We start from the raw sequence: 24472 nt of genomic DNA, 5'->3' as shown, positions 1-24472 counted from the left end.
GTTTTACACTGAACAATACGTGTCTCCGTGTGTGTGTGTGTGTGTGTCATAAATGGGCCAATTTGTATATGGGCTTCATGCAGAAGATGTGTGATTGTATGTGTTGTGTGTGTGTTGTGCGTGTGTGTGTGTGTGTGTGTGTGTGTGTGTGTGTGCATCCTCACATCTTAAGCATGAGTTAAAACTAGGTCAGCATAAGCAATTTCCCAACGTGAACATGCTCTCAGATCTAATAATAGAACTACAAGAGTTTATTAAGAATAACGGAAGCAGCGAGACGCGGAGAGCCGGTTCGACGGAGAGAAGATGAAGAAGAAGAAAAAAAAGAAAGTCATGCAGAAGGGATGATGATGATGATGATGATGATGATGATGATGAAGGAAAGACAGGAAGACGCAGAGTGGAGGCAGAAAGAGGAGGATGAGAATACATGAAGAAGACAAAATGAGAGAAACAAAAAGACAGACGGGATGAGTGCGATTTCATCTCAAAAACAGAAGCTGTCGGCTCCAGGCCGCCGTGTACGCCCACTTTAATATGACATCACACGCACACACACACACACACACACACACACACACACACGGCGTTTCCACTGTCCAGTGCTCCAGGCAGGTTAGTATTGATCTGTTTTAGGAAGTGGATGCTGCGGTCAGTCTGTCGGTCAGCTGTTTATGACCAACACTAATTCTCTCCGTCCATCTATCAGCTGTCCATCCGTCGTCCCCCCTCCTTCTCTAATCTGTCCGTCTCCCTACCAGTTCTAAAACATTAAAACCACGATTCCTACAAGCGAAGAGCAACAATCACGACAACTGATAATAACTTACATTTTGTCTAAAAACATGAAGTTACGCTATGCAGTTGAATAGTAAAACAGCAGGACCTTGGTAGCCTGAATACACACAGAAACACGCAATCTATCATTTAGGAGTCCGCTAACATTACAGATGGCTCATATTTGGTTGTGATTAAATTTTCTATCCTCTGCACTTCATGTGCAAACTTTTAATCAAAAATTAAAGCTGCACTAATCAATATTTATTATATATTAGGAATGGATCAAATGAGCGGTAATATGTCCACAGAGAATTAGCCCGTTTATTTGCTATTATCAATCCCATTTCCAGCAGCAGCAGCAGGCAGCTGTTTTCAGCACAACTGCTCTGATCAACTCACCAGAGAGATCAGCTGGTATCTGGCCAAACTGTAGGCCAAACTACACGCCATCTTGGACGGCGTCTCCCACCCGCTCCATGACGTGCCGGTCAAACAAAGGAGCGCCTTCAGCGGAAGACTCATCCCCCCACAATGCACCACAGAGCGCCACAGGAAGTCATTCCTGCCTGTGGCCATCAGACTCTTTAACTCCTCCCTCTAAGTGTCAGTCTGTATGACCCGAAGTCACTAAACTGGACACTGATCATTAACATCTCTGCAATATTCTGTGTACTACGCCCGTGCAATATTTAGTTTTCCCATGTTAGTTTCTCCTATTTATTGATATTGATATTATTTACCTCCATTACTGCTGTGCAATATCTTAATAATCTCAATAAGCTGCACTTAACTCGACAGTACATGCACCTCTGCTTATTACTTATATTATTACATTGTATTATTATACTGTATTATCATCATCAACCGGTAAACCCACTTGGTACCTCACACTTATTTTATCTTATACTTATACCCACCTGGTACTTCATTTATTTTCTGACCTGTTTTTATAGTGTTTATAGTGCATCATATTGTTTGCTAGTACTTTCTCCTGTGTGCACTGACGTAAAGGCGAGCTGCTGTAACAAAGAGTTTCCCTTCGGGGATCAATAAAGGATTTCTGATTCTGATTCTGATCTGTAGAGCCGGATATTTCCCTCAGGAGTTGGTGGAGACCAAACCTGAGCTGAAAGAAGGCTGAGTTTCGGATCGATCACGCTAATGTTGCTACTTGTACATGTTATTGAGTAATATTTTGGGCTCCCCTGGTCCTGGAAATCCCACAGATGTTACAGAAGGAGCACTTCCACAGCTTGGATCCATCAGTTCAAAAGAGTAACAGCTGTATTACAAACTATCTTATTTTTTGATAAAAAAGTCAAAAAGGTACAAGCCTGTACATAACAAGTGAAGGAGGAAACATCCAATCACAGAGCTTAAAATGCTGTTGAGAAAACTGATTTTACTATTTGCAGCTTAAAATCAGTTCACTTTCAGATTCTGGCACAATGTTTGGGGGGAATTCAGAAATGACGGCATCACATTTCGTCCCTAACTGCAACAATGAAAAATTCAACGAGTTCACTACAACTCCGACTGGCTTCTTCGCCATAGCAACAGTGGTTGAGGCCCGCAAGTATTGTAGTGTTTAGAGCCGTCCACCAACCTGACGGACAAAACGTGATTTCCCAGAAGTTGAACATAAACCTACATGATCGTAACATTATCCGGCAGCGTCCTGCGTTTCTGTGTTCAGCAACATTGAGGATATTATTGCGAGTAAAAACTGAAATGAGAATACAGGACGGGGGGAAACTTTGCAACTGTCAGACGTTACGACACATCAGCTTCACGAGGTGATAATGTGTCGGTGTTGTGTTTTCAGCGTCCCCCGCTGCCCCCGACCGGTCAAAAAATATTGCAGCTCTGCTTTAAAAATACCTACAACAGAAAACACTGAAACATGTGCATTTCTTACCGCTGCTACTACTATTACAAACACTGAGAAATAAGAAGATCATACAGTATTTACACAATACCCAAAGGAGGAAGACTGCAAGCAGATTTTACACCAAATCTGCTCCACTGGCACACAGTATTAAGTGGAGAATATGTTGCAATAAATGCCCTTGTTTATTCATAGCAATTACACTAATGTCTCCAAATGTATGTGCTAATGATTTATTGATGCTAAAAATGCTGCATGTAGCACCATTAAGTCTATCTAGCCACCGAGCCTTTCCAAATAATCCTCGTTATGCCTTGTTTGTGGGAAGGCCTGGCCCAGCTCCACGTCTTCCATCCATTAACCCTCCGTGTCGTTAGTTCACTCATCTATCCACCCACCCATCATCCTTCATTCCTCTCCTTTCTTTCTGAGGGCCGATGTCCAGCTCTTATTAGCAGACCATACTTCTCTTCCTCCTCCTCCTCCTCCTCTCTCCCCCCCCCGCCCATCACCTTTGCAGGATCCAGGGAGTGCATTAGCAGATTAAACGGAGAGATGAAGCGCCTCCTTTCCATGTGCCAACTCCCTCAAGCTACAGTTCCTTCCTCCTTCCATCTTCCTCATGTTTTAATCGCACCCCCCTTTCTCTTAATTTCTCTCTTAAGTGTCTGCGGGAATGCATTCTCTCTTTTAACAAATTTCCAAAAGCTTACCGAGTCTTTTATCGTCCTCTTCTAATCGCTGCGTTTCTATCTCTGACTCTCTTTCCTGCTCCTCTGTTTATCTCTCCATTTCATCGTTCTCGCTGTCGTTTTCACAGAAGCTTTCGCTTTTCATACACACCTGCTGTTCGCTTTATCTGTTTTCATCCCTCCTTTACTGTGTCTCGTTTGCTTCCTCCCTTACTTTGGCTCTCTGTGAGTGAATCTCTCATTTTCCTTCATCTTGCAGACACTCTGTTTTCCCGTCTTGTTGTCTCCCCTTTGGTCTGTTTTTATTTCTACATATGTACCTCTGCGACTGACTGAAATATTCTTTTTTTCCAGGAGAAAGCTGAGATGTAGCTGCACTCACAAACTAGCCACATGTTATATATCACGAACACATTCACCAAAAACTGCATCTACAAGCAGCTGGAGGAACCAGCCACCTGAATGTGTGTTTTCCTTTTCTTGGCTGCAGTAACCGTGTTTCTCAATTTAGAAAACTTGACTGTAGTTGACATTTCTGGTGACATGACAACTCAGCAAGTTGTAATACCACCGGGGCTGAAGCGAGCAATCGGCAAGCTCAGCTCGTCAAATGCAGAGTGACTCAGCTGATGGTTCTGAAGCTGGAGTTAGAAATCACAGGAATACAAGTTTCAGCCATCTACTAATGCATGCGTGCGGCGTTGGAGGGATGCTGAGAGCGACGGAGGATTTAAAAAGATGCTTCAGATTAAGACAGAAACTAATTCTGATTCGTTCATGCCGCTGTGTGTCGCTGAGCATTTTCTCTCTTAATCGTTACTACAAATGCACGCAGAGGATAAACATGCATAAACCTATTCATTCAAAAGTATGCGGACACCCTAACATGTCACCCACGTGCGATTCCCACACCATGGGCATTAATGTGCTGCTCCAACAGCCTCCGCTCCCGCTCAGACAACAGGACATCACTGAGGTCCAACACTGATGTTGGGTGATCAGGTCTGGGCTCGAGGTCCGGACTCTGCCAGTAAAGTTCTTCGCCAACAAACTGGGAGCTTTCTTTGTGCACGGAGACGCTGTCGTGTTGCACTATTGTCCAAAAATACGACTGTGGCATTACAACCCGTGTCTGCTGGATGTTGCATTTATATGGTGCTAACTTGTTTTCCCATTTACATTGTGGTGACCAATGTAATCGCTGCCCGATTTATGTTCAGAAGTAACTTTTTCCAAGTAAACGAAGCGCTACATGTAGTGCACAGACGTCGTAGGGAGGGGAAATACGTTGTCAGTGAACATTTTACTGATATATTCAGTATCAACATTTCCTTATTTTATCGTAGAAAAGGTTTCAGTCGTAGTCGTCTGGACGCTGTTTTTCAGAATCAAGACGTTTCGGCTCCCATCCGGAAGTCATTCTCAATTGTGAAAAAATGGGACGGGAACTAGAAATTTAAGCTACTCTGTGTTACATAAGCCCCGCCCTCAGGGAGGAGTCTACCTGAGTATCTGTTGATTAGCTAGTTTCACCTGAAACTGACCTAATAGTTTCCAAGATGGCCCAGTAATCAGTAATCAGGCCTATTGTTTTCTGGCTGCACCTCCCTCATCACTGTTAAGTACCTGATTAGCATGTGATTGGCGTGACCATGGTGCTAATACACTGTGATAGACTTTGGGCAGATTGAATCTCAGACCACCATTTCTGTTCAAAGAGGGGTTCTCTTTTTTTTACAAAAATGGCTTCTTTGACGCCTTTCGGCTTCGGATGGGAGCCGAAACGTCTTGATTCTGAAAACAGCGTCCAGATGACTACGACTGAAACCTTTTCTACGATGGAACACTCCTGGACGAATGAGGGACGACACCGTCTTATTTCCTTATTTTGTTAATAAACACATAAATTAGTTGTATATGAACATAATTTCTAGGAGAGAAGGTTGAGCGTGGAGATTTGGCCTTAATTTGAACTGAGGGGTGTAGCCCAAACCATGAAAAACAACCCCAGACAGAGAAGTACGTAAAAGTAAAAACCGTACTTTTAGCCAAATAGTTGAAATACAACACAAGCATGAAATTAAAGAGGTCAGAAGTGAACACGGTGTTCTGAGGTTAAAAGAAACAGTACATTAATGTTCCTCTGGAAATTAAACAGATCTTTGTTTCCGTTTGTCGCTGAAAGAAGTGCGAGAGGAAGAAGCCGACATAAATAGATTTACGGTTCAGGACGCAGGGAGACAGAGACAGACAGAGGGAGACAGAGAGACAGAGACAGACAGAGAGACAGAGAGACAGAGAGAGAGAGAGAGAGAGACAGACAGAGAGAGACAGAGACAGACAGAGGGAGACAGAGAGACAGAGACAGACAGAGAGAGAGAGAGAGAGAGACAGACAGAGAGAGACAGAGACAGACAGAGGGAGACAGACAGAGGGAGACAGAGACAGACAGAGGGAGACAGAGAGACAGAGGGAGACAGACAGAGGGAGACAGAGACAGACAGAGGGAAACAGAGGGAGACAGACAGAGGGAGACAGAGGGAGACAGACAGAGGGAGACAGAGACAGACAGAGGGAGACAGAGAGAGACAGACAGAGGGAGACAGAGGGAGACAGACAGAGACAGACAGAGGGAGACAGAGGGAGACAGACAGAGGGAGACAGAGAGACAGAGGGAGACAGAGAGAGACAGACAGACAGAGGGAGACAGAGACAGACAGACAGAGGGAGACAGAGGGAGACAGACAGAGGGAGACAGAGACAGACAGAGGGAGACAGAGACAGACAGAGGGAGACAGAGAGAGACAGACAGAGGGAGACAGAGACAGACAGAGGGAGACAGAGAGACAGAGGGAAACAGAGACAGACAGAGAGACAGAGACAGACAGAGAGACAGAGAGAGACTCAGGGGGAGACAGAGACAGACAGAGGGAGACAGACAGAGGGAGACAGAGGGAGACAGAGGGAGACAGAGAGACAGAGGGAGACAGACAGAGGGAGACAGAGAGACAGAGAGACAGAGGGAGACAGAGAGACAGAGGGAGACAGACAGAGGGAGACAGACAGAGGGAGACAGACAGAGGGAGACAGAGGGAGACAGAGAGACAGAGGGAGACAGACAGAGGGAGACAGAGAGACAGAGAGACAGAGGGAGACAGAGACCAGCTGAAAGAGAGAGCGGGAGAGACGCGAGCAAGACACGACAGAGACGTACAGAGAGAGTCAGACAAAGCTCGGCCTTGTGACAGCGAAGGCATCAGGACACAGTGGAGCTGTTGTGTGTGTGTGTGTGTGTGTGTGTGTGTGTGTGTGTGTGTGTGTGTAAGAGAGCGAGTGCACATCCATGAACTGCAGTGACGCATCAACACACTGCATACAAAAAATATTAAATGTGTGTGTGTGTGTGTGTGTGTGTGTGTGTGTGTGTGTGAATGCATGAATTCCACTGACGCATCAGTGAGTAGTAATGTGTGTCGCAACCCCCGTCCTTCACACACACACACATTCTTTCTGACATGTGAGCATGTATTGTACTGCAGTCGTTTTATAACTCATCGGTGTGTGTGTGTGTGTGTGTGTGTGTGTGTGTGTGTGTGTGCGTGTGGTGCTATTTCTCACCACACAAAGTACTTTGCTTGGTGAGTGCCTGAAGTCAGTTCTTAACTGAAGCAGTACAAAGTGTGTGTGTGTGTGTGTGTGTGTTCATGTGCGTCTGCGTGCGTTTTCCCTCTCGTGTCATGTGATCAGTGGTTACTGCCCAAAGTCGCTGTTCGGCATTCTGAAACAGGAACGGGACTCAGCCGAATCACTAATATTACCTATTCGAGTTTTTACTCAACAGCACCATCGTTGCAGAAATCACCGGAAGACAGATCTTTGTGCTAAAATACACACACACACATATGCAAAGACACACACACACACACACACACACACACACACATGCAAAGACATACACACACACACACACACACACACACACACACTGCTCTGTCACTTGTCCAACTGAATATTCCAGCACTCCAGAGGACCTTTAATTAAAACACTGAATCAATGGCTGTTTCTCATCTCGGCTCTGTGGAGGCTCGTTGTGTCGGCGAACTACACTGACCTGTTTCCCACTGGTGTCACACACACACACACACACACACACACACACAGGCAGTCACATGCATGTGCGTGCACACACACACACACACACACACACACACACACACACATATTTGTCTGTGTCACTCCAAACTCCTGAGATTGGTACAAACATGATAGATGGCATCCGCAGAGGTTGTGTGTCGGCCATTAGGTCAGACGCATTACACACACACACACACACACACACACACACACACACACACACACACACACTCGCAAATCAATGCATAGGCACGAACACACACACGCACACACACAGCTTCCTCTGATTGAAAACAACCATTCCCAGACGCTTGGTAAATAAAAGCCCGGGTGATGACACAGTGGCGAGAACAGGTGCAGGTTTGATTCAGGCATTTTCTTAAGGCAGCCCGATGGCCGGAATTTGCTTTATTTTGAACTCACTGAGATAAGCCCATATGTAAATGTGTTAACACTGCACAGGTGCCTAAGGCAGTAATTCCCTGAGTTTGTAAATCTGTAAAAACAATGTGCAAATTTGTATATTTGTCCTTAAAACACACACAGAATCCACCTTAACCGATAAAGAAATGCATAAAGAGGAATCCACGAAAGCAAGCGGTCAGAGCGAATCTAAATCAGGCCGTCTGAGTCAGAGTCTTCGTTTAAGTCTCGTCTCAAAACACATTTTTATCTGAAAGCAGATCCTGATTTTACCTGAACTGTTTATTTTATTGCTTTTGTGTATTTTGTGTGTTTTATTTCTTTATATTTCGTCATTCACTGTGGTGTTTTATTTCTCTTGTCGTGAAGCACTTTGTACTTTGTTTTGATAAGCGCTCTATGAATAAAGTTTTATTATTTCTTATTATTTTCTCCATTCGTTCGAACCTTAAAACTCCGACAACGGCAGGAGGCGAACTCTAAACTTCTGCGTAAACCTGCAGAAGGCAGCCGGCCCCCTTCATTTCCACGGGAGCAGAAGCGAAGTGAACAGAGGACCCGGCTTCTCGGTAGATGACGTTTGCAGCTTGTGGAATTTTGTGCGTCCACAAGGTGATTGAAAACAACGGACTTATTAATATATATAAGTTCATGATATGATGACATTTTGTGCTCTGGTAGAATAAAAAAAAAAAAACAAATATGGAAATGGTTATTTTCAGTTTCCTCTTCAACGCTACCTAAGCAGACGTCTCAGGGAGCTTCCTCAGCATTTCCCCCACTGCTGTTAAAAGCCGAATGATTGCAAGAGAGAACGTCAGCAAAACGCCGCGACCTTAAGGAAACTGTCCATACTGTATGTTCACATACACTATTGTAAAAGAAACATATGGAATTTCTTTTCCTAATGCGATTAACTGTATTCAGCTGGTATTGGATGTCAAAGACGTGTTCAGCATCGGTCTGTGTTACCTCTGGGATGTTTCCTATTTTGGAAGCGTGGAAGCTTTAAAAATGTTGATATTTCTTGCTCCCGAGCCAAGATTTGTTGTCTGTTTCCACGGTAACGGCGCTCCAGGTGCAACAAGACATCTATTTCGGAGCCGTGCGCATCACCTACTGTGCGTTGTTCTTGGCACGAGATAGGCGAAGTGATTCTTTAAACGATTCTCGTCCATCTAGCCTGTTCATTGGATGAAATTCAGTCCTCACAGTCTCATTCTGTTTAACAGCTGAGCGTTTGAACGGCGGATGGGGTTTATTTTCTGCTCCGCTCTACTCTTTTCTGCACCTTTTCCTTTTCTATTCTCTTTTATTGATTGGACAAGACAGGAGCGGAGAAGCAAGGCTCCTTCAGCTTAACTGTCACAAAGCCAACCACCATCTCTGACATAACCGCTCAGCCTGGTCTGAAACAGATGCAACAACTGTTTTGTCGTGTAGCATCTGCTACACCCAGGGTCAGGATCTCTCTTTTCTTTACAAAAAAGGGGCCCCGACTGTTAATAACGCGGATCCCAAGCCCTTTTCACAGAGCATCCGACTGTCCTGGTAGCCAAGTTTACATTTTTAGGGGGAATTAGAACCATTTTACCCTCAGGACTGTACTTGAGGTTATACAATGTGTTCCAGCATGTATTATTTTCTAATAAATATGGAGAAATATATATATACACCCAAAGCTTATGATTCAGTACCTGTACAGCACAGCAGAGCCAGGCTGTGTGCCTTTATTTAAAATGGTGCAGAGATTTCTTTTTCTTTTTCATAAAACAATCAATTCCTTCCAGTCAGCGTCCTCGCCGTCACAGCTTGACAGTCCAAAACAGACCGCGGGCAAGAAAAACTCAAGACAAAATTGTTGGGAAATGCTGGATTGATCGTTTCAGCGCAGTAAGGCCGTTCCTCTAACAAACACATTTTGACATTATTGATGTTTTTCTGGGGCTCGGTGACTTGCATTAACTTCAAAAGGCAAAAACAAAACTGCGAGCTGTCCCCTTCTGTCTCGTTGCTGCGGCTGTTTGACCCAGATCTCTCGGCTGCGTGAGCGTCGGAGTGGCTGCCTGGTCCTACATTAGATATGAGAAAGCCATGCTAGTGTTCAACTCGATTATGCGGATGACAGGAGAGCACGGCTGGCTTTATAGGCCAAGCAGCAGGGACTCAAGAAGCTCAAGTAAACTGGAGTCTTATTTGATGTTTGCTTACAGAGTGATTTCTTTAAATTGAAATTTAAATCCACCTCAGCAAACAACTGCGATGGCTTACGCTGCTCGTGGCGTTTCTGCAACCAAAGATTCAGCGAGTTCTGTTTCTTTGAAAGCATTTGGAGTTTAAAGTAACCCGGCTGTACAAAATGGTGATCTTGGAGCTCAGCTGCTTTTTAGGAAACAGAAAAGCAGCAGCACAGTTGTTAACATCCCCAGGAAGGTGGAGCCTTGTTTGAAGCTCACCAACAGACCTGAACAAGAAGGGGGTTTTATTCTGCAACATACAGTATGTCAACATATCACAAAAAGCAGCTTAGTAAACAAAAGATGACATCTACTTGCTGGTCCAAATGTGAATGTTATTTTTATGCAGCTCTTTAAAGAAACAAAGGGGGGACTGCACACAAAAATAGGTAGGAAAATCGTATTGCATTCCTGAAAAAAAGGCAGAGCTAAAGGAGACGAAAACACAAACGGCCTCTGCAAAAATCCCTTTTTACCCCTGCTGTGTGACAACCACAGTCCTTGAAATGGAAATGTCTCTTGTATATGCCTCAACATACTATAATACATGAACAAAGATCACTTTAGCACTATTATATTCTTGCTGTATTGAGAAGACAGGGACTGGTTTGTCTTACAGGGCAGACAGTGGGGGCCCAGGCTTAATTTGATACGCTACGCCCTCGTCCTCTGCAGAAAGAAATGCCCTTCTTGTTGCAGTTGAAGCTGCTAGAAAGCTTCATAACGAGACTCCATTTCACAAAGCGCCTCGAGAATCAGGCTACAAAACTGTGCTTCAAAATCTGAAAGTTGCTGATGTGTGCCAAAGTAGAGATACAGAATACTGTGGTGCTCTGCGATATAAGATGGTGCTGTGAAACAGAACGGAGGACCTTAAAGTGCTTCGCATCTACTAGATAACACACTCGAGTTCTCTCTCTCTTTCCTGTACACACACACTCTGACATCTGACTACTTTCAGTGCAGGAGCACATGCACAACTTTAACAAGCCCCTGAAATGAAATGACAAAATATGTTGTTTGTCATTGGCCTCCAGAACGACGCAAAGTGTTTTCTGACCGTGTGCCTTTCAAACCCGTTGGTAATTAAGGTTCAGTTTGCCGTTACTGGGCGTTTTCTCAAACAGCTGATGTTGTCATTTTTCTTGGGGAGGAATTTACCTGTTGTTACTGGGATGTAATGAAATATGTTGCCGCAGTATTTTGTGACAAAAAAAACAGTGACACTCATTGTGGAGCTAAAGAACTACAATTTCACCAACATCTTATTAATTGGCTTTGTGAGCAGTGAGGAGTAGAGGCATTAGCCACAGAGGAGCTTTTATCGAAGTCAGATTGTCAGTGCGCTCCGACTTTCATTCTAAGATAGTGATCGAGCTGCGTTTAGATACAAAGACGAACATTTTTGGCATGCTTTAACTGCTGCAATCAATTCTCAGTCTTCTTCTTCTCCTTCTGAGTGCAAGCAGTCGATGGACTACTGTTACACACTGCTTTCCGAACTTACCTCCAGTTTCTCTTATTTTCCTTTCTGTCTCTGTACATTCATGCAACTCAGAAGAACCACAAATATCCAGCTCGAGCAGATGTGTGCGCCTCATCTTACAGCTCACAGAGCAAACCCAGCCCGTCCCGACCAGAAAAAACGGCCGCGTAGGTCGGCTGTGAAAGGCGCTTATCACGACCCATATTTACGTTTATTGTTGGGCCGCGTCCTCTAGTGGCCGTAGTAATTACGACAGGAGCAAAGAAGGAAGTCAGGTGACGTATAAAGAGCGACAAAGTGCACGTTGGGAGGTGGTTGGGGCGGTGGACGGACCCAGGAGACCGGGGTTCGTGTCCCGTGTGAAACCCAGTCAACGTTGACTTATTTAAAGTTAAATAATGTTACGTAGTTAAGTGCGTAATGTACGTGAGCTAAGTCATGTGACTTGCGTAACGTAAGTAACTTATTTATATATATTTTCTTTCTTCAGTTTAGTTTTACGGAGATACGGCTTTAATTGTAAATCAAGGTGAGTTACATATTCAAGCCCTCCTCCACTCAAAAATATGTTTTGCTTGTTCCTTCTCTTGGATGTTTGAGCGTTGCCGTGCAGAATGATGTATGTGCAGAGTTTAACACTATAGGCTGTTTTCTCATTCATCTGCTGAAGGAGGGAAAGTTTCTCTGTGCTCACCTTCAATCTCGGTTTAAAACCATCAGGAAATCCCAGAATATGGTCTGTAATATACACGGACATTCGGCAGGACGAAGCCGTAAGAGAACAAGAACAGCAAAAGCCTCAGGAGGGCGCGGGATTGTTGAAGGTGATGCAAAGATAAAAATCACACTCTTCTCGGAGTCGTAACTCTGAACACACAGACAGACATGAAACACATATTGATATCATTCAGTGTGACTTACACTTCGAGGATATCGTTATCCCCAGTGCCCGTCCCGAATAAATCACAGAAAAGACGCTGCAGAACCTGCCTGAGAATCATGATGCTTTTAAGTTTTCTTCAGTATCACAGTGATCCAGTAACATCCATCGGTATCATGGCAGACTTTTAATGGTGCCAATTTGCCAAAATATAAACAAGAGACTATCAGTACCTGCCGGTTTTTGTGTCATCATATCGGTTCCCAAATAGGACTACAGTATATTCTGGTGTTAGCATGTTTCCATCCATCAGATTAGGGACTCACACACTGACCGCAGCATTTTATTTTCTGTGGTTAACAACTCAGGGACGTCATAACTAGCCACCACACCGATGTACGTCGTTAACTAGCCGTTACATGCAGCCATAATGAACGCAGCCTACAGTCTCCACCAGCCGTCATGGACGCTTCCTGTCTCTTCTCCCCCTCGCTGTTTCCGTCTCTGATCACACAGCGTCAGCGCGGTGTGCGACAGTAAGAACCGTCCGTGCGAAACACGTGCGCTGTATAGAGTTACAGTATATGGATTAAAGCGAAGCTTGCTGATTTTTAGTAATGGAGTTACTCGAGTTATTCGAGGAATCGTTTCGGCCCTAATTAAAATCACTGACCCGCACAGGTGATGTTAAAATCACCCCGCCTCCCCTAGAGACATAAATCCAATATCCAGTCCATCCTCTGTTTTGAAACATGTCTGCAGGGGATCTTTAAAGAGAATCAATTAATTGCATTTTGCACCAAAATCTGTATGAAACCTATTGTAAACTCCCCAAAGTTTTCAGTTTCACCAATGTCTTTGCACATTTTATGCCTAACGAGGAATTCACAATGAAATTTGAACTATTGCAGTTGTATATTTACAGTCAAAGTTTGTTAAAAGTGTATTGCATCCTGAACTGAAACAAACTGTGAGCCAGCTTTCTCGTTGCGACCCTACAGCGCATCCAGGCAGACTCCCTTCTCCTGGAGCAGGGTTACATCTTAAACGTCACTTGTCATAACCTTCCTGCTCCTCTGAGGCTCTCCTCCACCCTTCACCACAGAGAGTTATTAACCTCCAACCTTCACTCTCTGATGGCTCACCACTGCCTTTACCCTTACTCCTATCTCACTCCGCTCCCCTATATCTCATCTCTCTTTCACTTGTCTTCCCCAGCTGTTTCTTCCTTATCTCCCCCACATACACACACTTTTACAATACAGGAAGCCTCTGCTCGTTTTCTTTCAATATCTGTCTCCCTCCCTTCCTTTCTTACCGCCATCTCCACCCTCCTCTCTCTCTCTCTCTCTCTCTCTCTCTCTCTCTTGCTTCCTCTAGAGACTTTAAGTGCATTAGGATAAGAGGCTCTCTACCTTTCTCTTGGCCTTCCTTCAGGCTCTGTAGCTCACAGGTCCAGCTTCCTCGCTTATACACTCACACACACACACACATCAGAGTACAGCACTTTCAGAGGCGTACAATGTCTGAGTGTATTTTTATGAAGCCGGCTATTGTACACAGCAGAACGACAGTGAGCCGTCTCATCCATTAGTGACCATGTATCCAGTCAATACCATCAAAAGTTCATTTGTCATGGCCGAGGCACGTGGTTTACTCGCAACACAACTGGACTCAGAATCGCAACTGATGGAACTCAGAAAAGGCAGATAAATATCGACAAAAGCTTTTGAGGAAATACGATGCTTCAAAAGCTTCTATTATTATTGTTGTAACTGTTCTTCCACTAGTAAAAAAGGAAGAAGGAATATGATGACATGTTTGTCAAATATATCAAGCCCGGGGACACGATTTCAGAACACATATTCCATGTAAACAAAAAGCAATAAAGCAGAAGAAGCAGCGGGGGAAGCTTTTCCACAGGGCGACATCACACACACACACACACACACACACCAGCCAATCATGAGATATTTAAGACTAACTGCAGGCAGCCATGCACAGCATGCTGAGGAGCCAGAAGCCTTACTTCTTGGAGTTGTTTTTATGTGAAAAAAAAAAAAAACAACAACTCGCTTTTCGGCCTCTTAGTTTCCTAAAGATTTCCTCTGAAAGAATTAATACAGCTGTTGGTTCTTTTGATACTAATTATAAGCTGCTGGTGCGAGGCAGCTAGCCTGTTGATAAGATCAGCAACTACTTTGATATCGACTAATCGTTGAAGTCATTATTTAAGCGGAAATGTCAAAACATTCTCCGGTTCCAGCTTCTCCAATGTGAGGATTTGCTGCTTTTCTGTCTTTTACATTTTATATTGTATATCTGGACTGCAGGAGGGACAAAACAAGACATCTGAAGACTTCACCTTGGGCTCGGGGAAACTGGGATCGTAAGGAATCTTCTTTTATAGAGAGAAAGTTGCAGGATGTTTTCCAGGAAATTCCCCGGATAATTAACAGCTGCTCTTGTATTGTTTTTTAGGACTTCATTATGTACTTTTTTTTTACAAGCTCAAATAAATTAGCAGATGGTAAAGTATGCCTTTTGAACACTGTGTCCATTTTAACAGCATCCCATTCTTACCTAATTATATTAATGCTTTCCAGGAATCTGTGTATTTTCCAGGAAGCTATCAGGAAGCTAAGGGACGAGTAAAATAGCGCGTTACCGAGGGGGCGGTAAGTCGATCGGAGCAAGTGAATGGCATTCGTATCTTGTTCCTCAGAAATTCAGTAAAAGAGTATCAATACACAAATCCACTTAACAACCCCACAAAGTGACAAAACAAGCTCTGCATTGCACTTGTGTTTACCGGTTACACTAGAAATAAAGAGCAGCAGCTGCAGTTGTAAATTATGTGTAAGCAGCAAATATATATCTCCGTCATCTCAAAAATAAATCAGTAAAAAACTCACCCATGGCATAGCTCCATAAAATCCCAGCAGAGCCGTTGCACCATCTCTTGATCTGCTGAAACCCGTGCTGTTTCACCTGGAACGGTCCCGCACTGTCCAACACTTCACAGAAGTGGGAAGTCACCTCCTGTCAACTCTAATTAGACTAATGACTGCCAGCAGGAGCGCTGCTCCATATCTGGATCTGGTTTTCCTCAGAGAGCCAAACGGGCTTCAAACCCCGCAGAACCAGGAATTAAAGATAATAATCATCATTTAGTTAAAAACAACACAGAAGCAATTAACAGCAATTGATGATTTCTAAGAGCTGATGGCAAGAGAACATACATAATTAACACCTATTAAAGTTATACATTCACGATTTGGAGTTTCCTGGACCTTTAAAACAATGAAACAGGACGTAAACACGGATGCAGGTTACACCCTGCAGAGCCATCACAACAAGCATCAACATTTCCTTTTACACACTCAGTCCACCCAAGTTCCATTAATTAACAAATTGCCTGACTGCCTGCCTGACAGCTGACTGGCTGTCTAATAAATAAGCAGCAGACTGCAGCTTGAGAAAGTCGGGCTGTGCATGATCTGGACTTGATTTTGATTTATCCACAGCCAACTCCATCTCTGAGGAGGATGACATGTGGAAGTCCCTAAAGAGAGCGGCTGTTCAAAGCTGCATGTACAGACGTCAACCAAAACTGCCTGATCGAGGAGCAAAATTAATATGGCAATCGTCAAGAGAGGCCCCAAAATGTGAGGGAATGAGAGTGAGTCGCTCTACTCATTCAAGAGGGAGAAGGAAAGAGAGGTAAAAAAGAAAAATCCAACAAGAGGCAGACAAACGGTTATGAAACCAGATCAGAGTCAGAGAGGAAGAATGGACAGAAAACTGAGAAAGAGAACGAGAAATCCTCTCACTAATTAATAGGTGTCTGAATTTCAATTAACGCTGACCTCAATTTCTGTGAGGAAGAGAGAAAACAAGAGCGAGAACATGAAGATGATTAAAAAAAAAAGAAAAGAAAAAAGGGAGCGCTTATGTAAGAGGGCATTTTGTGGAAAATATTTTGTTTTTCTCTCTTCGCTCTGCTGATGTGAACAATGCTTCCATTCTTCAACGGCGGGCTGGGTATTAGCTTCAGGTCCGGACGCCGCTGTTCTCAGTGTTTTACTGATGTACTGACAGTACGTCGCATTATTTCACTTTGCTTTACTGTTTCCGTGTGTGACTCCGTGTTCTACCACGCTCTGCAACACAATGGCTTTTGTTGTTGCCACGCAGAGTTAAACCAGACATCGTTGTGCAACAAAACTAGTATGTTTAGTTGTTGCGTCGTGTTGTGCTTTTGTTGTTGTTCCTCATTTCCCAGAATGCATTTGGGAAATTGGTATCTCTGCTCTTCAAAGATGCTTCGTCCCTGCGTGAGTGCTAAAGGCCCTGAAAACATGTTTTCAGTGAGCTAACTATGAGTAACACAATATTTCTGGATCTCTTTTTTCTTCGTGCTCTTCTCGCTGAGTTGGAGCGGGCGTGGATGCGGACGAAGGCGATGTCACATACTCGCATCTTTCAAAATGTTGCAACATTTGAATCAGAATCTGATCGCAGCTCGTCGGCTGCTCGGTCGCCATCGATCAGCTCTGGTCAGATCACTCCTACGCAGTCCTGATGAAGATTAGTGCAGATTAGCTTTTGAGGGTCAACTCTTCATAAATAATGCCTGAACATGTTTTTGTTAACTCTGATTGTTGCTTATTTAGGCATGAATATTTAACGTTATAAAAATACTGAAGATGTGAAGCTAGATTCTCAGGGTTTTTAAAAGATCTACGCTAACTGGTGGCTGAAGGTGTGCTTGATCTTTACTTGTTGTTTACTGTTTAAACGCTGCAAGTGTTTCTACTATAACTCAATCGCAGCTACAGTAAAGAGTGCACTTTAATGTCACATTGTCTAAATTTAACCAGTGATCCACTAAAATAGGAAAAACACAACCGAACAAGAAAACGTGGTCATTAATGCAAAGCAAAATACTCATTTTATTAAGTACCTGTCATAGAGCTCCCTTAAGCAGCATCTTTGTAATAATACTGAGTAAAATGACAGCCTGCATTGTGAAACAATTGCTAGTGCTGCAGAGCCCATTAAGAACCAACACCTCAGTTTGCAGCTGTTTGGTCTATTTTCAGCTCATTGTCGAGTCTGTATGATGAGACCTTCTGTAACGACTGTTGGCAACCCTTCGCATCTTACAAGCACACAGACAGCAGGAGTAAAGGAGCGGTGGATGTGAGACACGTCTATAGGGACGGTAATTATGGGACGGTTTGTCAGGAACGTTCGTACAGACATTTGTGGTTGACTTTTCACCACCAGCAGGTAAACAAGGGAAATGTCTCAAGATCACAAGGTGGACTGGCACAAAACCTTGTAAAGACATTTGCGGTTCCCTGATGATGAAACCTAATGACTCTGGTGATGCTCTGACTTTTCATCCAGCGCCACCATCAGGTATAAATTGGAATTTGTCCAACACTTTGATTTATGACCAAATACCTGCAAAGCTAATGACGTTCCCATCAGCCTCAGCTGTACTTTGTGTTTGGTGCTAATTAGCAAATGCTAGCATGTTAAACTAAGATGGCCAACGTGGTAAACATTAAACCTGCTAAACATCAGCATGTAGCATTGTCATTGTGAGCGTGCTAGCATGGCTGCAGACTCTTGTTTCTCAGGAGTCGGTACACCGAAAAGAGCCAAAATGTGACTCAATATTATTTATTTGTAAGCTGCACGTTGTTCTTTGTTGTTAGGAATATGATGACATTCCACATTTATTATAACATTTATCGTGTTACTTGTTATGTTTAGTGTTAGTACTGTACTTCTACATGATGTCACCATTCATCGCTGTGACATAATGTTACAATGCACTGGGCTGCATGCAGTTTAGCTACTTGATGTCTTCAAAATGAGACCAAGCAAGGCAAAGCTTTGAATCCCATATTCAGCCCACAACATAATACACACACACACACCTCTACTTCCTGTGATCTCTCTTATTATGCCACCCTCTCTGTTTTCCAACTGTGTGAATGAAAGTGAATACAAGAGCAAAGACAATGACCATGGCTTTGAAAACAAGTAAGGTGGAAGAAGAGTGTACGAATGCACGCCGATACTGTGATTTTCTGTTTTTTTCAGAGGAAAGATGGCGGAGAAAGCCATTAAAGTCAGTCCAACAGAGGATTTTGAGGACCTCGGGGTACAGACATGAAACTAAAAGTTATAGATGGATGCATTGATAGATGCAATAAAAGACTGGAAATTATTAAAGTACCCAAACACGGAGCTTTGTTGTCCAAAGGAAGTGTGTGTTGTCAAATAACTAATCGATTGGTGTTTGTTTTAAAGCCTTACAATTCCCCCACAAGATTTTTACACCATCTGAAAGTTGAATTTTGAGCTATTTCTTTAACTGGACATAAGAAAAAAAAAAAGTATAAAGCTTTTCCTCCAGGAACCCCTGTGGGCGCCAGCCTCAATAAAAATGCCAGCTCAACATCTAAGTTTTTGTCAAGTTTCAATGTGAGTTTCTGGTATACACACCTGAAACTGAAATATACATATATTTACTTTAAAAGGTTATTACTTTTAAAAGTCCAGTGTGGAGGATTTAGTGGCATCTAGCGGTGAAACTGCAGATTGCAACCAACTGAACACCGCTCGCCTCGCCCTCCCCTTCCGAGCGTGCAGGAGAAGCCACGAAACTCATGAAGAACGCCAGAGGCCCTCTCTAGAGCCGGTGTTTGGTTTGTCTGTTCTGGGCTACTGTAGAAACATGGCGGTGCAACATGGCGGCCTCCGTGGAAGGGGACCCGCTCCCTCTGTAGATATAAAGGGCTGATTCTAAGGTATCGAAAACACAACGATCCTTATTTTCAGGTGATTAAACACTGATGAAAACATACTTATGAATATTATATTTCATTTCTGCCGACAGCTCCTCTTAAATGTTCCACACTGGACCTTTAAGGCAAATTTGTAAGGGACCAAGTACGATATTAAACAGAAATGTTGCCATTTGATGTGTTACAGCTAATTTACACATCCAGCAGATTTGAGTTTGCCCGGGTTCATTCGCATTTAGCATAAACAAAAACAGGCCCAGCTAATTTGTTTAGCATCCAAGAAGTCCCATTGTTAGCCTCGGGCCACTGCTGCATGCATGTAAGGCTATGATCAATATCTAAGTCTTTGATGATTGCACTCATACGAGGTACGAACACACACAAGTTTACAGAGAGAAGCCTGCTATCTACAATTGGTTACACACACACACACACACAGACTGAGGCGAACACGTATACATAAAATCATCTCTCTGCGATTAGCCACACATTCGGGCATGCTGCATTTCCCAGCTGCAGGGCTGAGAGCTCACTATCATCTTTGAACTCCAAAGTGTTGATGGAAAAAAATAAAGAAGCAGAAATTAAGCTTTAATCCCAAAAAAAAAACGAGCATGTGCGCGCGCTGACCTTTGTGTGAGACTAACCATACTGTGTAATCAGTGTGAGTAAATGAAACCGTGTGTGTGTGTTTCTGTGTTTGTGCTGACACTCAGCCTCTAGCATGTGTGTGCGTACACTGGCATGCGTGGTCACGTGTGCTTCCAACGAGCCCCTCGACTCTGTCCTTATCACAACAAGCGCCGGTGCATTCCTCGATGCTAACGACAACAGGCCACAGGCACTGGACGCCTTTTCCCCCTCGCTCTCTCGCTGTGCCGCTGTTTGTCTGCCCTATAAATAGGCCATTACTTTGAAATGTAAGTATGCTTCCTAAAATCCCCACCCCTCTCGCTCCGAGCTCTCGCCCTCACACACACACACAATCAGCCCACCAACCCGACAACAGAGCCCAGATTAAACTCTGCTTTTTAAAGCTCGTCTCGGGGAGAACGGAGGGGCGGGGGGGCAACATCAGGCTGGTTGATACGCAGCTCGCGATGTTTCGTTGAGTGACCGACTGAGGGCAGAAAATGCACTGAGAGCAAATCTGTGCTTTAACTTTAGTTTACCAAACAGTTTAACGAAGACGGCAGCGCAAGTCACGATGAATGTAGAGCAGGGTTTCCTCCTACGAGCCCGCAACCTTCACAACACACCTGCAGCTTCACAAATACCTCGGCGACGATTAGTCGATTCGTAGTCGATCGACGGGAAATTAAACAGCGACAATTTTGATTAATCGTTTCTCCAATATGAATATTTGCTGGTTTCCTTTGTCCTCTGCCATTCTATCTTTGGGCTTCGGACTCAAAAGGAAATTTTTTTTATTATTTTTAATCAATTTTTCTGATTAAAATCTTGAAGGGAAAAGAAATAAAAGCTGTAAAAGCCTCTTATCTTTTTGTGTTATTTTTGATTCATGGTACAACTTTACAAATATTCCTGAAATAAAAAAAGCAATATTTCTCTATTTTTCTTGAATTTAAAAAGGTTCAAGAATCAATTTTGCACTTAAAAGACTTGCAACATACCATCTTGATTTGTCAGCAGGAACAATTACAGAGACCAGAAACCTCCAGTGTACATATTGGACATTAAGTATTGTTTTAAGACAGACTTGACAAAATGTGAACCTGTGCTTCAGGTTTTAATGAGCCCCTGAGTGACTTTGTTTCTAAAGTTTCACGCGTCCTGGTCTCTTTAACGGACCCTGAAATGTTGAAAAGCTTCTATTCGTCTTAGTTGATTGCAACGAAACTGGAAACTTCTGAATGAATTCATTAAAACACAATCAATATAACTGCGAGTCACCGCACTGCCGTCATATCAGACAGGAAATTTACTTTTGAAGAGTTTCCGCCACAAGTTCAATATAAATATTTTGTAAAGACAAAAAAAACCCTGACAGTTACTTTTGTTGTCGCTGAAGAAAAAGCTGCAAACGTCTGAGAGTACAAGTAAAATGCGATGCTGCTGCTGAAAACCCCATTTTACAGTAAATGTTCCCCGTTTTACTTTCAGGAACGACGTGTCTGTGATAAGCAGTATTATTGTCCCGAGAGGTCAGCTCACGTGTTCCCGCTGAGTCTGGACCCGAGGGTCGGGCCTCATAACGGGGGCGTGAGATTTTTATCAGGGTAGAAGAAGGAAAAAATCTGACACGTAAAATGACGTTTAAATGATCTTTTCTCTATCTTTTGTCTCACTGTATAGTTTTATACTGTATAGTTGGACACTAATGATGCAGTTATACTATATTCCAACTTCAGTATGGCTCTTAACGAGTCACAATTCAAGATCTGAAGACGTCTGTGATACGTTTTACAGACTAAATGATTAGCGGAGAAAACAATCAGAAGATTAACTGCAGCTGAATTTGCCCAAATGTTACTGCGGCTGACAGTTTTCCCTCCACAGGAGATCAGTCTTTGATCAAACTGCTCGCGACTCATTGACATGAAACCTGCGACATCAAGCAGAAGAGGGTTGGATCAACCTCGCTGGTTCTTTCTGGTTTCTCCTGTGCTGCTTTCCCCCTATAGAGACTTCAATTTGCATATTATCCCACTAACATTCATCACAGGATTCGCTGCCTCTTCTTTTGCACAAGATTCCCTTCAGCGGAGTATTAAAGCCCTCAGGAGGCCATCAGACCTGACCGGGTGCTGAGCCACACTTTGCCATGAAGACACTAACACCTGAACATCTGTGAGCCTGGGGGGGGGGGCGAGCCATATGCCACCCACATTTTGAGGAGGGGGCTGGAGCCTGGGGGGGAATTAATGATGTGGCTGATGGTGGTGGCAGAAGTATCTGCTATTAGAGGAGGGGTTATCAGAGCGGGGTCCGGGGGGAGCCCGGGTCCCACCTCAGGGGGTTCGAGCTACTCCAGCCAGAGGGATTAGGAGGAGCGGGGGTTTCTGCTTCTGCGTAATTCAGTTTTCAGTGCAGTGCAGCCCGTGTTTCAGTCCGGGGTCCCCGGGACCGAACCGAGGGTCTAATGCGCGCGTCTGGAGGGAAATGTTCACTCCTGCAGCTCCGCCGGAGCTCAGCGCCTCCCCGGGTCTGACCGCAGCGCCTCCCCGGGTCTGACGGCAGCGCCTCCCCGGGTCTGACCGCAGCGCCTCCCCGGGTCTGACCGCCGTCACCGCGGACGGCAGCGGCACACGTCGCGTCTTTAATCAGCGGCAGAATAACGCTGCGGGGCTTCAGCTCTTCGGAAGTTCAACTCCAGCACTGGCAGCGATGGCGCTAAACAGACGCTTCTACTAATAAAACACTTTACAATGCAAGTCCGGGGGTCTGTCCCCGTCCCCCCCCGTCCCCCCCCATCCCTCAGTTTAACTCACCGGCAGCGGCAGCGGCAGCCTGGCGGGCAGCACAGAAACCTTTGCGGTCGGGAAGCAGATTCTCTTACCGTGCAGGAGAGGACGCGCGACGGAGAGCCTATAGATCCTGAGTTGGTGCCCGCATTGTCGGGCGGAGAGCAGGAGGATGAGAGGGAGCAGGCTGCTGCTGTGAGGGAATAATCCGACTGTCAGTGACAATAACCCGGAGAGGAGGAGGCGGAGAGGAGGGGAGGGGGGGGGGGGGGCTACCCCATCCAATTAGAAACAGTGGGATTGATTGTCACAGGAAATAAGGCAGTTAGTGATTAGAGCAGCTACAGTCTGTCAGGGTGGGAAATAGTTTGATTGGAGGCCATTTTTCTTTTATTTATTTTTTGGGAAAGGAGGGGAGGGGGGGCAGGGGGGATTTTAAACTAGTACAACAATAATCGAGGAAATAAAAAGCTATGTGAAACTGACTCCCGGGATCAAAGCATGCCAGGGGACAGGTGGTATTCAGGGGACCAGCAGAGCCGCTGTTCGAGCTCTCCGTGCAGGTTTGAGGCGTTAGTCCTCTGTGTGAACCGCAGAGCTCAGATCAGTGCTGCATATTTCCATATTCAGAGCCGAAGCTGCCTTCACCATCTCTCCTCACTTGCTGCCACCTAGAGTGGGTGAGCGGTAATTACTCTATTCACCACATACAGTGGCTCCATGTGTATCTACTGTTTATCCACATTCCCACTTCCCAAAGCCCCTGCATTATTTCTATGTTGCCTTGCGGGTCTTGCGGGACCCCCAGAGGCCCCCAGAGGCCCCCAGACGTTTCCACCTGTCCCAGTCAACTGACTCCACTGATCGTCAGTGCTGTGCGGCTCCTGTACGCCTGTTCCTGACCGTCGCCTTCAGTAAATGTGCCTTCGTCCTGCCTGCTGTCCTGCAGTGTCACGGCGTGCGTTTGAGTCCTCCTCCCTTTGTTGCCTGACTTCACCAAATGTTACAAATAACTTTAAAAAAAGCTAAACAACAATTTCCACACAGAAAGTCTTGTGGGTAAGGGTTGTTTCTACCCGTAACGCCAGTGCTCCACTGTGCATTTGTTTTAATGTGGGGTTCTTTTTATTCAATAAACCTTTATTATGTTTCCCAACACCGCTGCAACGTTTAAAAAGGTATAATATGTAACTTTTCCGTCTAAAAACAACTAGACCTGTTATATATTTTGTTGATTTGTGTACTTACATTATCCCAAATGCTTCCAACAATTTTCAGACCCAGAGAAATCTGTAATTTTAATCAAGGCAACGGACCGTTTCAATTGGTCGCCTGTCGATGGCGTCATATCCCCTTTGCGCATGCGTCTGCGTTGTGGCTGTCATAGAATGACTTTTTATCCCGTTTTAAGCCACATTTTTACGATACACTTTTTAGATCGTGGTCGTTTTTAAACTATATATTTTAACCGGATGAAAGATTTTAGTCTTTGGACGTCTGGATCTTAAAGATATAGTGGAGTAATGGCGTCCTGAGCAGATGATGACGTCACACTCCCTCTGCCTGTGTTGTTATCGCAGCCTCTCCGTGCTGTGTTCATACAGCCGGTCCGCCACGCATGAGTCCCTCGTGTGAAACTGTTCGTCTGTGAGAGCCGTTTCTTTTCTCATCCAACTCTGTGAATGAAGAGTTTATTTCGA

At 44.3% G+C, this 24472-nt stretch overlaps 1 protein-coding gene across 8 annotated transcripts in view; it reads right to left on the bottom strand.

The window, feature by feature from the left end:
• LOC122886087 (poly(rC)-binding protein 4-like) overlaps window positions 1-23001 on the bottom strand; it is a 150042-nt gene extending 127041 nt beyond the window's left edge. For 4 of the 8 annotated variants that reach the window (XM_044217981.1, XM_044218019.1, XM_044218036.1 and 1 more), the window contains exon 1: window positions 22800-22998. The gene's annotated coding sequence lies outside the window, so the exon portion shown is untranslated. Of the gene's footprint in view, window positions 1-22799 lie in introns of all 8 variants that reach the window. The other 4 variants (XM_044217992.1, XM_044218010.1, XM_044218054.1 and 1 more) reach the window with 3 other exon arrangements.
• Window positions 23002-24472: the final 1471 nt, after the last annotated feature.

Source organism: Siniperca chuatsi, linkage group LG2 (assembly GCF_020085105.1).
Source record: "Siniperca chuatsi isolate FFG_IHB_CAS linkage group LG2, ASM2008510v1, whole genome shotgun sequence".
NCBI classification, from domain to species: domain Eukaryota; kingdom Metazoa; phylum Chordata; class Actinopteri; order Centrarchiformes; family Sinipercidae; genus Siniperca; species Siniperca chuatsi.
This window is presented reverse-complemented; position numbering and strand designations above follow the sequence as displayed.